Below are 17,191 nucleotides of genomic sequence, written 5' to 3'. Positions count from 1 at the left end.
CAAATTTGAGCAGAGGCTTCACTCACAGGAGAAACTTACACAGCCAAAACAACAAAAAAATAGTGAGGAACTTAGCAAAATGAACAGCACCATTGCACCCAGAACGGCCAAAAACCCCAGTCTACAATATCAAAGTGTTCAAATCCGAACTCGGATGAGTAGTTTATAGCCAAAACAGGCTTCAAAAACAGCAAAAACTGAGTTGCAGCTGCTCCTCCTCTTCTCTCCATGTTTTTTTTGTTTTTTCTCAGGTTTTTAGTTTCCACACTTTACTTTATCCCTTGGGCACCTTTGGCCTTTTGATTGACCTCAAACGGACCCCGAACAGACCAAAAAATGGCCACTCATTGCATTTTTGTTACCCTTCTACATCCATCCGCACACCTGGCACTCAACTTTTCTCAATAATGCATCCCGCAATCACGTGATGTGGCCCCAAAATATAGTTCTTGTGATGACCTTTTTGCATAATTTATCACAATAAAACGCTCTCGTTGTGTGCGTACTTATCCACGTGCAAGTCGTGATCCCCTTCGACCTCTTGACGCCATTGAATGCCACTTGATGCACCTGCTTACCTCATGGCGTCGGCCCGCTGATAGCTTCCCCGAGAATTTTTACGCTCTACCAACTCCTCATTATTATAGAAAAACACACTGATACTGGTGACGATGGAAATCGATGTACTATGTACACGTTGTCCTACCTGTACACATGTGTGCCCCACGTAACCACCTGGATTTGGAAAATGGGAAATTCTTTATTCAATGCACCATGCATGTGTATGTACATATGTGCAATCACTTCTTCCAAAAAACTCCTAACAGCGTCTATGTGTGTCGTTGATCTAGGAGACGACGTTCGTCTTGAAGTTGACTAGTTGAAGGATGTCATTGAGCCTAGTAAGTGCTTCTTTGAGAGTGCCCTCAGTGGTGAACCATGGGGAGGCAAGCCCACCAATGCAGACCTTGAGTGTGTTCTCTTCTTGGGATCGTTGTTCACGAAACTCCGTTGTCACACAAGTTGTCACCCTAGTGAAGGTTGTTGAGTGATCTTGGGTGACCTTAGCTTCGACTTCCTTTACCTTATTGGTGGCTAGATCAGTCATGGAGTCAAAGCATGCCTCGAGTGCGCTAAGGTGAGCTTTAAGATCATGCTTTTCCTCCATACCTTGATCCAAGGCTGCTTGAAGTTGTCTTATCCAATCTTGGTGCTACTAGGACTGTAGCAAATCTTGATCGAGTCCTTGCAAGGATTTTTGAGGTGTTCGTTCTTGTTGATCTTGTAAAGATCTTGATCAGAGAATTGATCGCAGCCTTGAAACTTGGTCAGAGCCTTGAATGAACTACTTGAAATCTTTGATCAGGGCCTTTGATAGCCTTGAAGACTCTCTGAGAGCCTTGAATGAATTGGCACCTTGAATCGATTACCAGCTTGAATTGATGAGCTATCTAGGGCAAAGCCGGGAAGGCAAAGAGCCGAAGCTAGGCATATCGGCCAGCAAACATAGAGCAAACATCCTGGTTTTGGGTAGGAAAACCGGACTGCAAAACGAACAACAACTGAAGTAGATCACAGGAAACAGGGGTATAGCTTTGTTACCATATACATGTGGTAGTGATGTGTGTGTGAACACACTAGGACCGCCTGGGCATTTTTTCCCTCTTTAGGAGGTTTTTTCCCCCGTGCATTGTATATACGCCCATCACTCTAGGGCTATCTATCTTTCCATTGCACACTAAGTAACACACTCTCTATTGCGTGACTTGAGCTTCCTTCTTCTTCTCCAAGCTGTCTGTGTTTCTCTGCAACCCTAATTCCAACAATTGGTATCAGAGCAGGTCACGTCCTCTCGGGCTTAGTCGCCAGCTACTCCAGCACACGCCTGCTCACTTTCTCCGATTTCAGTGAGCTTTGGCGAGCGTTTGCAGGTCGACAAATTTTTTGGGATAGCTCGAAGAGCTAGGTCTGCTCAGAATTTTCATTTGGGCTCATTTCGACCTCCGTTTCCACTACGGGCAGTATTGCACAGGCTATTTCGTCATTTTGTGCAGATTTTCTGTCAGTGCCGCTTTCTACATAACAGGTGCCTTATAGTCTTCTACGGTTTGTGCTATATAGCACAAGTTGTTCCCGCTCCATTTCTCCAATTTTCGGGCAGTTTTCACATCAGGTGCAGCATTTACCATGGCTGACAACAACAACACAGATGTGTTCAAGATGTTTGTTGCTGAGGACAGGTTGGATGGGGACAACTACCCTATGTGGGCTTATATGATGCAACATGTTCTTGTGTCAAAAGGTGTCTGGAACATTGTGCAGGGCATTGATGTACATCCTGGTTCTGAAGATGTAGGCGATGTTGAGGATGTTGCAGGTCTTGCTGCAAGGATTGCAGCTGTTAGAGTTGTTTTGCCTATGGCAGAAAGAGCTCGTTGGGATGTTAAGGATGTGCAGGCTCATGCATTGATTGCGTTGTCTGTGAAGCGCACCATTATTCCTCACATCCGTTCAGCAAAATCTGCAAAACAGTCTTGGGATATTCTAGCAGGTCTTTATGCAAGCCGCAATGAGGCTACAATTGCTTTGCTGTGTAAAGAGATGGAGTCGAAGATTATGCATGAGGAAGATGATATGGACACTTTCCTTACTAGTGTCAAGGATATCAATGAGCAGCTTATTTCTGCAGGTGAAGTCATTTCAAACAGTTCCCTTGTGCAGACTGTTCTTGATGCCTTACCAGATTCCTACCAGACTTTTGCTAGTACTTGGAGACTGATGACCCAAGGAAATCCTGAAGTTGTCAAGTTTGATGCATTATGCACATTGCTGTTGCAAGAGTCACTTTCTAGAAAAAACAGGACTAGGCAGCGTGCAGTTAAACAGGCTTTTATTGCTTCTCAAAGAAAGGGTGGTGATAGTAATGCAGCCACTTCTTATGGTTCTGCTGTGAGTGGCAAAAATTATGTTCCTAATGCTTCTGCTGGCAGTACTTCGTCTGGCAATTCTGGTGATAAGGGCAAAAAGAAGATGCGTTGCCATTATTGTAAAGCCAATGATCACTTGATCAAGTCGTGTCCTAAGTTGAAGGCCAAAGAGGCTAAGAAGAAAGAGGGTGGTTCCACTGCAAATGCTGGTTCCACTACAAATGCATCCATTGTTGAGTCTTCTGTGAAAGGAGATTGTGATGCTGATGTTGATGCAGAATGGGCTTTTAGCGTAGAGTGCACTTACAATCCTGCTGTCCATGATGCATGCTTGTCAGTTGCTGCAGATTCACATGTGTGGTATTGCGAGAGTGGTGCTACAAAGCACATTACCTCACATCGTGAATTGTTTACCTCTCTCGAGTCTGTCCCTCATGGGAATTCAGACACTTGTGCCAACAACGCCTCTTATCCAGTTCAGGGAGTTGGAAAGATTGTGCTCACTGCTGCTAATGGCAGTTCCTTCACACTTGTTGATGCACTTTATGTACCTGGGATCAAGAAGAATCTCTTGTCTGTATCCGCACTTGCTAGACTTGGACTTGTAGTCAAATTTGTGGATGACAGATGTACAGTTCATGATCTCAATTTTGGTGATGAAATTGTTGCATATGGGCTTTTGTGCCGTGGGCTGTATAAGCTCACTTTGTATGACAAGTGTGGACAAAATTTTGCAAATGATGTTGCAGATTCAAGGGCTATTTCAGATGCAAAACTTTGGCATGCACGTTTTGGTCATCTGAATTTTGCCAGTTTGCTGCGTTTGCAGAAATCTGATATGGTTGCTTCTTTGCCGCCTCTTGAAGCACCTGTCAAACATGTTTGTGAAGGCTGTATTCTGGGTAAAATGCAGCGTTCTAAGTTTCCAAAGGATGGTTCAGTTAGGGTCACATGCAGGTTGCAGCTTGTGCATAGTGATGTTTGTGGGCCCATGCAAACTCCGTCCTTGGGCAATTACCTGTACTTCGTGACTTTCATTGATGATTACTCCAGGCATGCATGGGTATTTCCGCTTAAAGCGAAGTCCGAAGTTTTTATGTGCTTCAAAAATTTTTTGGCTATGGCTGAAAATGTCTCAAAATGTACTATGGGCACCCTCCGTTCCGATCGAGGGGGGGAGTATATGTCTCATGAATTTAATGCATTTCTGGCTAGTCGTGGGATAAAACACCAATGTACAGTGCCTTATACACCTCAGCAAAATGGTGTTGCTGAGAGGAAAAACAGGTCACTAACGGAAATGGCACGATGTATGGTCAAAAGTCAAGCTTTGCCGCATTCTTTTTGGCTTGAGGCCATCATGTGTGCCACTTATGTACTTAACAGGTGTCCTACGAAAGCTTTGCAGTCTATTACTCCATATGAAGCATGGCATGATAGAAAACCTTCTATTGAGCACATGCGTGTTTTTGGCTGTTTGGCATATGCTTTGGTGCCACAAGTGCAACGCAGAAAATTGGATGATAAGGCTGTCAAATGTATTTTTGTTGGTTATAGTGCTGAAAGCAAAGGTTACAGGTTGTATCATCCGCAAACAAAACGTATTCTGGTTTCACGGGATGTAGTGTTTGTGGAAGACTCTGTTCAGCCCTTGCTGTCATGTACTAGAGACAGTAATGTAAGCTCACAGGACATTTATGACACTTTGTTGCCTCTTTTCAGTGGTGGAAATACGAATGTAAGTTCCAATGAGGCAAATGTACAGCCTATGGGGGTTTCTGAAAATGTTTTAGAACAGCCTATTACTGATGCAGATGTACATGATGTACTTGAAGAGGAAAGGGCTGAAAATGAGCAGGCTAGAGGTATGCCAAAATGGCTGGTGCACACTTTGCGTGACAATAAATTGGATGCACCTTTATCTAGTCGTACTCGTTCAGGCTCTCGCCATGCATCTTATGCATCAGATTGTTATGCTTTGGCTGTGTCTAGTTTACATGATGTTGAGGAGCCTCTGTCTTTTGATGAAGCGCAGAATTCAGAAAATAGGATTGCTGCCATGAAATCAGAATATGATGCACTTATAGAGAATGACACATGGACTTTATGTGATTTGCCTCCTGGCAAAAAGGCCATTGGTACGAAGTGGGTTTACAAGTTGAAACGCAAGCCGGATGGTGAGATCGATCGCCATAAGGCTCGACTTGTTGCAAAGGGTTATGCACAACAAAAAGGCATAGATTATGAAGAGACTTTTTCTCCCACTTGTCGTATGACTACTGCGCATTTTCTATGTGCATTGGCAGCTCATTTTGGTTGGGATGTACATCAATCAGACATTGTTACTGCTTTCTTGAATGGTGACATATTTGAGGAAGTTTATGTAACGCAGCCTCGCGGTTTTGTCATAAAAGGACAAGAGGACAAAGTGTGCAAATGTAAGAAGGCTTTGTATGGGTTGAAGCAATCTCCTCGTGCTTGGTATGAGAAAGCTGACACTCATTTGGTTAAACGAGGCTTTCGTAGCAGTCCAACAGAAAGCACATTGTATGTAAAGCGTGAGGATGATGTATTTCTCATTGTGGTTCTTTATGTTGATGATTTGTTGATCACTGGACCAAATGAGAGACATATTGGTGAATTTAAGGCTGATTTGAATGCTACTTTCAAGATGAAAGATTTGGGGCTGTTGCATCATTACTTGGGTATACAGTTTAAGCAGTGTGATGGTGGTATTGCCTTGTGTCAGAAAGTTTACATAGAGACATTGCTATGTAAGTTTGGACTTGAGGATTGCAAACCTATTGCCACTCCCATGGAAACAGGTTTGAAGTTGAGTCTACATGATGCTGGCGATCCTGCTGATGTCACTCTTTACCAAACTGCTGTTGGCTGCCTCATTTATGTATGCAACACGAGGCCAGATATTCAATTTGCAGTCTCGCAGGTCAGCAGATTTATGCATAGCCCAGGGTCTAAGCATTGGCAGGCTGTCAAGAGGATTTTCCGCTACCTTAGTGGCACTTTACATCTTGGCTTGTTTTATCCCAAGGGGGGATCATTGCCGCCAGACTTACATGCTTTTTCGGACTCAGATTGGGTTGGTTGTTTTGACACGCGAGTGTCCACAAGTGGTTTTTGTTTCATGCTTGGCAGTTCATGTATATCATGGTTTAGCAAGAAGCAACCTACTGTGGCCACTTCGAGTTGTGAGACTGAGTACAGGGCAGTCTTCACAGCTACGGTTGAGTGTGTATGGCTCAGACGCCTTATGGCTGACTTGGGTGTTGGACAGGACACTGCCAACACTATCTACACTGACAGTCAGAGCGCATTGGCAGTTGCGAGGAACCCAATTTTTGATGCTCGCACAAAGCACATTGAGGTGCATTACCACTATGTCAAGGAGAGGCTCTCAGCAGGAGAGATCAGCTTGGCTTATGTGCCAACACAGGACAACCTTGCAGATCTTTTCACAAAGGCATTGTCTCGTGAGAAGCTTGAAGCTTTCCGCAAAGCTTTGGGCTTACTCCCCTTTGTGGACTGATCCTGTCCTCAGGGCATGGCACTTCCCTTTACTCATGTGCCAGCTCTCGTTCACCGCATCACTCCAGGGGGGATTTGTTACCATATACATGTGGTAGTGATGTGTGTGAACACACTAGGACCGCCGGGGCATTTTTTCCCTCTTTAGGAGGTTTTTTCCCCCGTGCATTGTATATACGCCCATCACTCTAGGGCTATCTATCTTTCCATTGCACACTAAGTAACACACTCTCTATTGTGTGCCTTGAGCTTCCTTCTTCTTCTCCAAGCTGTGTGTGTTTCTCTGCAACCCTAATTCCAACAATAGCTGGGCCTGGAGAGGCATAGGCTAAGGCATGGTGAGGGCTAGACTGGGTTGTAACGCCTCCCCTAAGAGCCTCCCCTCACCCTAGGGGAGACCAAGGAAGCACAAAAAGCGAAGGTGAAGGCGAGAGAGAGAGAGAGAGAGAGAGAGAGAGAGAGAGAGAGAGAGAGAGAGAGAGAGAGAGAGATTCCTTTCATCCTATTATGAAAATTATCTAGAAAAACTTGCACTTCTAGCTAGAGATCATGGTATGACCTATTCCAATTTGTAGGGAGAGTCTTGGAATTCTAAAGACCATGGTATGGAAACATATAGTTCTTTATCAAATGATGAATGCATTGTTACCTATCCTTGCTCTCGAGATCTACTTACCCCCATGTCTATGGTTGTTTGCCCATTTGGGCCAAATAGGCATGAGTGCATTAATTGAAAAAGAGCTCCAAAATAAGTAGGATAAGTTGGCGCCAGAAGATTGGCAATCAACACAAGCAAAATTTTGGTTTCTTCACTTAGTGTAGAGCCCCTTGGAAGTTCATGGAGAGAAGCAACTATTGAAAATTAGGTTTTCAATGTTAGAAATGTTTGTATATAATTCAATACGTGCAACATCAATGCACTTTGGGAACCATGGCTCTTTAAGGAAGGGACATATTGTTCCCACTTTCTCCATGAAAATTTGTGACACCTTATTGCTGACGCATGCAAGTGTTGTACATCACATGCATCTTGAGGCCATTGCTCCGAAAAAGACAAAAAGGAGTGAACGCTTTGCTGACAGCGAGTGAAGGAAGAGTTGTAATATGGTAGCAAACTCTACAATGGCAGACTCTTTTTTTTCTTTTTTTTTGCTAAACTCACAATTCTGAGTGAGTGTATATATTAGAATCTCCATGAAGAAATGTACAAAGTAACCTCAAGCTCGTGCTGAGCCTTGAGGTATCTCTCAACCACATGATACAAAGCACTAGCCCTATGCTAGCCAATATCCATGATCACTTACCCATCATAAAAAATCTAGGCAGCGAGAATTGCATGATTTCCCTTGTCCAAGTTCTTCCTTTTTCCAAGGGCAAGAATCATTTCCTTGCTTTCTTGGATGATCTATGTTAAGCTAGCCATTGAGCTGTGAGACCAGAGGGTCTGGAATTATACTCTCTACCTAGCCTCTACACAAGGCCTCTCTATAGACCAGGGCACTCACAGCACCCTGCTCCTCGCAGAAAACACCTTCAAACAACACACTTTCACCTAGCAAACCACCATTTGTACACAATCTGACGCATTGACACGCTCAAATAGACCAAACACACACACACACACACACACACTTTGGGAATCAACACACATGCACCATTCGTACAGCTTCTATCACAGTGACCACCAACACATGCAAAAAATCTCTCTCTCTCTCTCTCTCTCTCTCTCTCTCTCTCTCTCTCTCTCTCTCTCTCTCTCTCTCTCTCTCTCTCTCTCTCTCTCTCTCTTTCTTTTGGGAAATTGTTTTGTTTTCTTATATTTACAATATCATTTTACATACTGTCATGATTTCTCATCAAACTGTAAGTTTGTTGAGGACATGCATCACTCTATCTCTGAAACCTTTGTCCTTCAACACCATTGCATCTTCTATCATCCTGTCTCTGATGACCCTCATTGGCACAGTGTGATTGAACCCTGTATTCTTTTCAAAGACTTCCAGATCTCTCTCTCTCTCTCTCTGTGTGTGTGTGTGTGTGTGTGTGTGTGTGTGTGTGTGTGTGTGTGTGTGTGTGTGTGTGTGTGTGTGTGTGTGTGTGTGTGTGTGTGTGTGTGTGCGCGCACCACAAAATGGTCCGCAGGCACACACATGTGTTGTCACCAACACACACACAATGAGAAGCAACAGAAGAGAAAGGGGCGGGGGGATAGATAGACTACAAAGAAATCCAAGCTTGATTCAACACCAAAAACTCTTCACACACTCACCCTCATCACTTTGACGGTGCCTCCTTTTGGTAGTCGGGCAAAAAGCCTCAAAAAAGAGCCGTTTTGGGCTATTTATACAAAAAATTGGTCCTTTTCTAGTAAGTTGTGGAGCACTCGACACTTTGTCCAGCTTTTCCTCTTTTCATGCATGGAAATTGCCTCTTTGTAGGCATGTCGACTTCTCTCACTTTCCTGAGTCGAGGGGGCACTAGCGCTAGTGCTAGCCCTCTTGGCCGTCAACTTTAAAAGGGCGGCCCCGTCGGAAACCCCACGTGTGAAAGTGACATACGGGCCAGCCACATCATCATCGTCAAACAAAGTCACCGACCCATAGCCTTCACCTCTAGTGCTAGCAACAATGCCACCAAAACCACCTCAAGACGGTCGCCCACCTACACGTAGCACCCAACACAAGGCCCCCACCATAGCCCACGAGAGGGGAGCTCTCTCTCCCTCTCACCTTGTACACAATGCATAGGCTCGTTGGAGCCTATATACCCTATGTCTCTAGACCTCCTCTTTGCGTGTGGGTTCATAGGGCCTCCACGTGGCAACACCACGACAATCTAGCACCCCAAAGCCTCAAAAGTTGTCCACCCAATGCCTTTTCAAGAAAACTTTTTGTACCACATTTGAATTGGTGTCATTTCCACCCCTAGCATTGGATGCTCAAGCTGTAAAAAGTCATCAAAAGTTGGCAACCCGGACCCCAAACTCCTTCACCCTTGCAGCATTTGGATGATCCCAAGACCGCAAACCAATGCCATGAAAACGAGAAAAAATTGCATGGCACCATCTCCTTAGCAAATGCACCCAACTTTGACTAGCCATATCTTGGCCACCGCAACTCGAATTGATGAGTCGTCAAATTCAACCAACTCCACACAGTGTGCACTACGTTCAAGAACTTGGCACAGCTAAGAAAACTCCATACGGCATGCCTACTTTAGTTGTAATTCTTTTTGGAGTATTGATATATTTCTACTCAGTATTGTGAGTATTGCTTTCTTTTTTCTAAGATAAGATAATCTATGTAAGAGTTTATTATTCTTTGAAATGAGAGTGAAAAGCATTTCTTTTAAAATCTTATTGGCTCCTTTTGAGATTAAGTTATTAAAAAATTAGTTCTCTTTCATTTGTTCATGACTTGTTTTTTTTTTTTTTTTTGGGAAGGGGGGGGGGAGAGAGAGAGAGAGTGTGTGTGTGTGCGTGCGCGTGAGCGAGCGAGCGAGCGAGAGAGAGAGAGAGAGAGAGAGAGAGAGAGAGATATTATTTGCTTTGTTTTTATATTTATCTTTCAATCATTTATATAATTCGTTTTTTCTTTCTCGATGTAAAAGGCGTGCCATTTTAATTTTTGATTAACTTATTTTATACTAAAAGACCACTGTCGGGTTTTTTTAAGCTTTTCCAAACAGTACTCGATTGAACCAACTTGGAAAACCAATCACTTCACACGAGAGCAAGAACTACTAAGGTTCACTTTTATCATTGTGGTGACTAATATCAATTAAGTCGTTTCAATGCTAGTTAGACGTAAGAAAGCTTACCATAATTTATATTACTAGTGTTATTAAGGACGATCAATTTTGTACAAACATTAGGGTGGAAGCAAGGGAAGTGGTACAACATTTTCACATTTCGAGCATAAAAGTGTAGGGACCATGGAATCTTGATGTGTGTTTCCACCCTCCCTCTTTCTCTCTCTCTCTCTCTCTCTCTCTCTCTCTCCCCATGCAAAAGTAGGCAGGCAGCTTGCTTCTCGGTGGTCATAGTCAAGATGTCAAAAGCTAGTGGCAAGAAATTTCTTTATCCAAAGTGAAACCAATTTTGCTTTATGGTAGCAAATTTACATAGGAATATGGTGTATCCATGGAAGGTAAGCTTTTCCAACACCTCAAAGCAGAGGATCTTTCTAATGCGAATTGGCTTAGTGTGTTTAGCATCAAGTGAGAGAAGAAGGCAAAGATTTTTTTGCACCAATAGATACACCCTCAATTTGTCAAACCATGTAGAAAAATTTTCCATTATGTTTATCAAGCAGTCCTAATCAACAAGGAAGCAAGTGGAGGACCATTGCACGAAATTGCATGGTGGAATAGAAGAAAAGATTAACAATTGGTTGGCACAAAATGGGGGGGTCTAGTGGGGGTCTAGCATGGTTAGTGAGGGAGGCTCTAGCATGCCACCATGTAGAGATCTAAAAAGCCATGAACCAGGTCAAATGGACTCTGCACAATAGGAAGAGGCATCTTTTGGGACTAGGACTAGGGAAATACATCATTGGTAGAGTTGGACTTGCACATCATGGACAAATTGGTGGTGCAATTAGTGGCTAGCGTACAAGGTGTAAAGTCCACTATTCGGTTAAAGCAGGGAGAGCTTGAGATCATGCAGCAATCCATGTGGAAGACCAAGGGGTAGTCATGCATAGCTTTAGTGCTTAGAAGGCAAATAGAGGATCTTCAAAACAAGTGCAATAAAGCCAAGGGGATGGCTAACAACAATAGCCAATTGATTGTAGCACATGAAGCATAGATTTCTACCTTCACATGCAGTGGAGAGTGTTGGGGACATTGATTCTGGCATGACTAATATGAAGGCATCTATAAATCTTGTGTAGGTATGGTTTTCTACAAAATAAGCCCCTTTCTATTCTTAGGTCTTGTAGGTAGTTGAAAGGGTAGTTTACTATTATACATGGTGGTTGTAAAGTATAAGCACATTGTGTTTTAAATTGTTTTTGTAGGGCCATAGTTATTTTGTAGGTTATCAAATTCCTTTATTATTGTGGTTCTTGAGGTCCTTCAAAGGTATCTTATGAAGCTATTAAAACTGCTTATGGGCCATAGGTATTTTCTAGGTGCAATAGAAACCTTTATAAATACTTTGCATACGCCCATAGCCACTTTGTATGGCACCTCACTAGGTTTGTTTGTATGACCTAAACTACATTGTAGTATAGAAGTTGCATTATAAGGTGCCTTAGGTACTTTGAAAGTACCTTTGAAAGGTACTTTTAATCAAGCATAGGTACTTTCTTCAGTAGGAGTCATGTGATGTGCATAGGTCTCTTGAAATACCTATGATGTCCATAGGAATTATTCAATAAACTATGATGTCCAAAAGTACTTTTGGTGTCCATAGGTACTTTAATAAGGAATTTATGTTTATGTACGTAGGTATTCAAGGAATCCTATGTTGTCCCTAGGTACTTGTGAACTATAAAAGGAACTTTAATTGGCAATACTTTTGTTGATGTCCATACCTACTGCCGTACAATGTGGTGCCAAAAGTTACTTTACTACCTTCATAGAAACTCCTTAAGTACAAAGGTACCTTTATAAGGTGTCCTCAAGAGTTGTTGATTTCCATAGGTTTTCCATGAGTGCCTATAATATCCATAGGTGATCAAAGAGATCCCAATTGCCCTTACATACTTTTGTTGACAACTGGCCGGACACCCAACACATTGACCATACTAACCTTGTCTATTGTTTTGATCATATAGAGCAATAAATAGTAGTGAGGCAATTTGAATCCTCATTGAGAGCTCCACCCACATTGTGCTCATGTTGTTCTTCTTCTCCCTTGCACTCTGCATGCACCATGCACTCTTCAAGTGCTATCAGAGTTGAAGGTTGCAATGCTACTTCTCTCAACGTTTCCCTCTTCTCGGGGAGCTTCACATCGGCAAACAAATTGAAGCTCGGGGCTTCCGTGGCTATGGAGGCATTGTGAGCTTGGCACACACATATTAAAGTGGCAAGGGGCTGAACTCCACAAGCCACCAGGGGTGAAAGATTTAGCTTTCTATGAGCTCAAAGAGAGAGAGAAGCGGGTTGCTCAGTTTAGGGAAAATTGACAGTAGGTCACTATTTTGCTCGTAACTTGAGCTACAAAACTCTGATTCAAACAAACAAAAATCAAAACAGAGATCTCTTTGAGCTCTACAACTTTGTAGAAGAATGTAGGTAATTTGGAGTACAAGTATGTCTAGTCAAAAACATAGAATTTATTTTCTCAGGATAGGTTGTGCATTCGAGTTAAGAGACAAGTAGAGAGAGAGAGAGAGAGAGAGAGAGAGAGATAGCTTCATCTCCACTTCGGTATTGAAAGTCTCAAATACACACATTTGACAAAAAGAGAGAAAAATTATGTGCGTAGTGCAACACTGTTAGCAGCGGCTAACGGTTGCACCAATTATACACCAAGTTGTGGATATGTTGTGGATGTGCACAATATTTACTTTTTATTGTATAGGGCTTGGGCTCATTTAGGAGTTCCAAAGTTGTATGAGTTTAGGCTAGAGAGCTCACTTTATCCCATAGTTGAAAGGTTCGAGGCCCAAAACTATAAAAGAGCCCTATGCTTAATGAGAGGTCATTCTTGAGTGGTCCTTTTGAGAACTCTCTCCCTAGAGGAGGTCTTGATGGCCTAGCCTTTGAGCTTAATGCCCATGCTTAGAAGGATAGTGCTAATCACATGTAATTAGTGTAATCCTCTCTTAATTAATCTATTCTTCATTATGTCGTCAATTATGTCTATCTACTTTCCTTCATTGTTTTGAAGTGTTGATCTTCTTTAATCTAACTCTTACTTATGCTAAGCTACTCCGATTAGTGGAGTCCTTATCTAACTCTCTCGATTAAGTGGAGTGGACTTACATGTGATTGAGGAATTAGAGTTGTCCTCTAATGGTGTGCTTGTGTGTGTGTAGGTTTAAGAAGCCTTGAGCTTAATTTGATTATGTGTGACTTGATTTGGACACCATGATTGGCATGGTTAGGGTGGCCGACTTGAATGCGATCTTGTGTGCTTAATCGTCAATGCATGTAATTAGAGTTGTGCTTGAGAGATTCCAAGATTAGTGTGTTTCACTTCGTTGCTTGATGTGTGTAGATGATTGTTTGTATTGATGCTTGATGTACGATTAGCATTAGTTGATTTGGGATGATTTCTATTTGCATTGGAGGATGCAAGCTCTTGAATCCTCTCAATCTTTGCATCCGATGACGCTCTCGCACATTCTTTATGTGATGCCTCCAAGCCCTAGCCGGGTCATGCTCTCTCTCTCCGGATTGATAGATTTTGTGGGAGATTGCCTATGCTATGGCAAGCCCCCAACATTGGCGCCGCTGCCGGGGACGGGTTGCCTACGCTAGTGGAGTTGAGGTTGCAAAAGATAAGAGTAATTTGATTACCGATTTCTTGTAATTAGGTAGGATTTTATTTGTGTGTAGTGTAATTAGGTTTAATTGGATGTGTATAGAGTCATTTCACCCCAAAAACCCCTAAATTCTCTTTTGATTTTGCTAATTTTTCACTACCCTTCACTAATTTTGCATCCCATTCATGCTAATTTCGTGCTAATTGTACTAATTCCATGCTAATTTCATGCTAATTGTGCTAACCTAACCACTAATTTTGATTTGGAATGTATGCTAAATCCCCTTAATTGAGGAGGATCATCAGTCTTAATTGCTCTAATCTATGCCTAATCATGTGATTGAGTGTTGATTTTGGTCAATCTTTTTGATCGATTTTGGACCGAATCGGAGTTGTACACATGTGTGTGCAATGGAGTGTCTACGCGGGGAGCAAAGATTAAGCGAGCAAGTAATCAATTGTAAGTGGATTGACCTACTCCGTTCAATTTTTGATTGATTAAGTTGATCCCATTGAGTTGCTAAATCATTGCTAAAATTAGGTGTGTGTGCCTAATTAATGGAATTTATGCCTAATTTCATGAAATTGGAATGAAATAGAATGCCTAGATGCTTAAGGAATGGTAGTTTTGCATAAATTGTGTGTGCAAATCATTAAATTGATGTGTATGTGAGGCTATTCCGGTCATGGAGTAGGCCTAATTGCCAAAATTAGGGCAAGATTTGATTGTGTGCGCCCATTTTAAATAACTTTGATGAGAAGATTTATGGTCAAATTGAACACCTAAATGCTTGTAGATTGATGATTTTGCAAGAAATGTGTGTGCAAACATTAGGAATTGGCCTAATTTCGTTGCTAATTCAGCAAAAAATTGGATTTGTGCACCTAATTTTTGTGTGTGCAATGCTAAATTGAGTTAAAATTTGATCAATTTTTTATTGAAATTGAGTTAATTTAGCATTTATATACTCATGTATATGTGATCAAGTGTGCAATTGATGAAATGCATTGAGTGTTTAATGAAATTTTTGCACAAATCGACGGCCTAAATTTAGGTGTGTGTGCCTAATTAATGATCAATTATGTCTAAATTGTGAATGATTAATTGGTATTTTTTACCAATTATGATGATTAATTTGGCCTAAAAGATCGGTGTATTGAGATTGATTGACTTTGGATGATTCAATTGGTACTCAATTGAAGATTATTTATGTGATTACCATTATGATCGGTGTGCCAATTTGATTGAAAATATTCAAAAATTCAATGATTTGTGCATGTGCAAATGCCGTAATCAATTGTGTGTAACCGTACGAACCAAATGACAAGCCGATTAGGTTTGGATGATTAGGGTTATCAAATATGAACAATTACTATTGCAATGATTGTTGAACAAGGTTTTGATTGGCTAAGAAAAATGAGCAATTAGTTTTGCAATGATTAGGACTCGTTTGGAAATTGGCTATGATTGCATGATTGATGTGAACTTGATGGTGTTGCCATGCAAGACTCCCAATAGGCCTACTTAGGCTTGATCAATATGAATGAGTAACTTATGTTGCAATAAGTATAAAGTGGGATCAAAATTGAGAGGAAATTTATGCATTAGTGAATGATGTATGCATCTCCAAATTGGTAATAGTTGATTCAGTTTTGAGTAAAAATTGGGTTTCTATGCATGCATGAATTCCAATGACATGTGTGTTCAACCAAGCACAAAATTGGAGTGAGAGAAAGAAAGATTGAGTAGTGTGATTGTGCATAAGATTTATCTTTTGGGTATGACCAAGTTGGAACTGTGTGTGCACTGACAACTCCGCTTGTAGTTGGAATTGTACAATCGTGTTGATACTAAGACATATACAAATTACCAATACAAATTATTGACCAATTGATGCAAGTGAAAATTTTCATGAAAGGGATGGACAGTTTTTGTGTGTAATTGCATGCATTTGAAAACCATTAGTGAGGTCATGAGTGATGGTGCACAATTTTGTGGAAGCAATCACTAATGTGATGGTAAAATGTAAACATATCAAAATGCGATATTGTGGTTATTATTGTTTCTTTCATTTGTGTCGTCAAGCCAATCACCACACGTCCTTGAACTATTTCAATCACCATTATAGTCACTCATGCCTCACTTGACCATGTGTCCCGTGGAAAACTCCTTTCAAGAAGAGATTCAAAAAAAAAAAAAATGGATGGAAAATAAAACATCTGTTGACGATTTGAATGCTGCAGCTTGTCTCTCTCTCAAGCGTATGTGTGCACACTCGGTGGCCCCTACTTTGTGTTGTCCACTTCCCCCATGCGGACCCACTATGTCAAGTAACTCACACACACCCATTTTTGGATTTTCCATGCCTAGCTCGTAGCGCTACACAATTCACACACACCCCTTTTTCACTAAAAGCCAAATGTGATTTTGGCGTCTTCACAGCTTGCACACACATGCGATCTGCAAAGTGACACCCATGCTTATGACGATCCCACCATCTAAGGATAAGGGATCGGTTGCCCTCTTTTGCAGTAGATTCCAAAGAGCCCTTCACGTGGTTGGTCGCGATGCACATACACATACTCCTCAACAAGCCATTCTTGGCTTGGAGTTATCTGTTTGTGCAAGAAAACGGCCAGACTGTCTCGTTCTCCTGTCTCCTGAGCTAAGGATTGGCACACTTCAACTCCATTCAAAACTCACCCTAGATGTTGAGCCCACGAACTCTGCGGTGCCAACTGAGAGCTGAGTTGCAGTGCCAACTGAGAGTTGTGTGTAAACACTTCGCTCACCCACAAGGACACCCAGGTCCCAATTCCCTCTCGCTCCCTCATGGGCCCGCAGGTTCTGCTGCATCTGACACACACCCGCACCCGCCTGCTCGTCTGTGTCGCTGGCCTAACCACATTAGCCGCACACACACCTGTCGGGATTCGCACTGGCTCGTCCTCGCAGTTGCGTCGTCCCCGACTCCCTGAAGTCAGCCGGCCGCCACCATAATTTTTTTTTATGCTAGAAGGTGATTCCCACGGAATCACCTCCCTCCCCTTCCGAAACTATGGTATTAGTGCTCGTTTTGAATGAAAAAAGCACTAATCATTGAATTTTTTGAAAGAGTAAGTACCAAAGAATACGTTTTGTACGAGGGGAAGATAAAATGCTTGGCATAAGGGCTCGCACAACTTCATGACTAGCATTTTTCAGAATCGAGTTTCCTATGAACTATGCATGCTAGTCGTAAATGGTCACTTAGCAGAAAATTGAAATTTCGGGTCCTTT

This window comes from Adiantum capillus-veneris, chromosome 15, assembly GCF_014529385.1.
Source record: "Adiantum capillus-veneris isolate H3 chromosome 15, ASM1452938v2, whole genome shotgun sequence".
Classification (NCBI taxonomy): Eukaryota; Viridiplantae; Streptophyta; class Polypodiopsida; order Polypodiales; family Pteridaceae; genus Adiantum; species Adiantum capillus-veneris.
Note: the sequence above shows the minus strand (reverse complement) of the source record.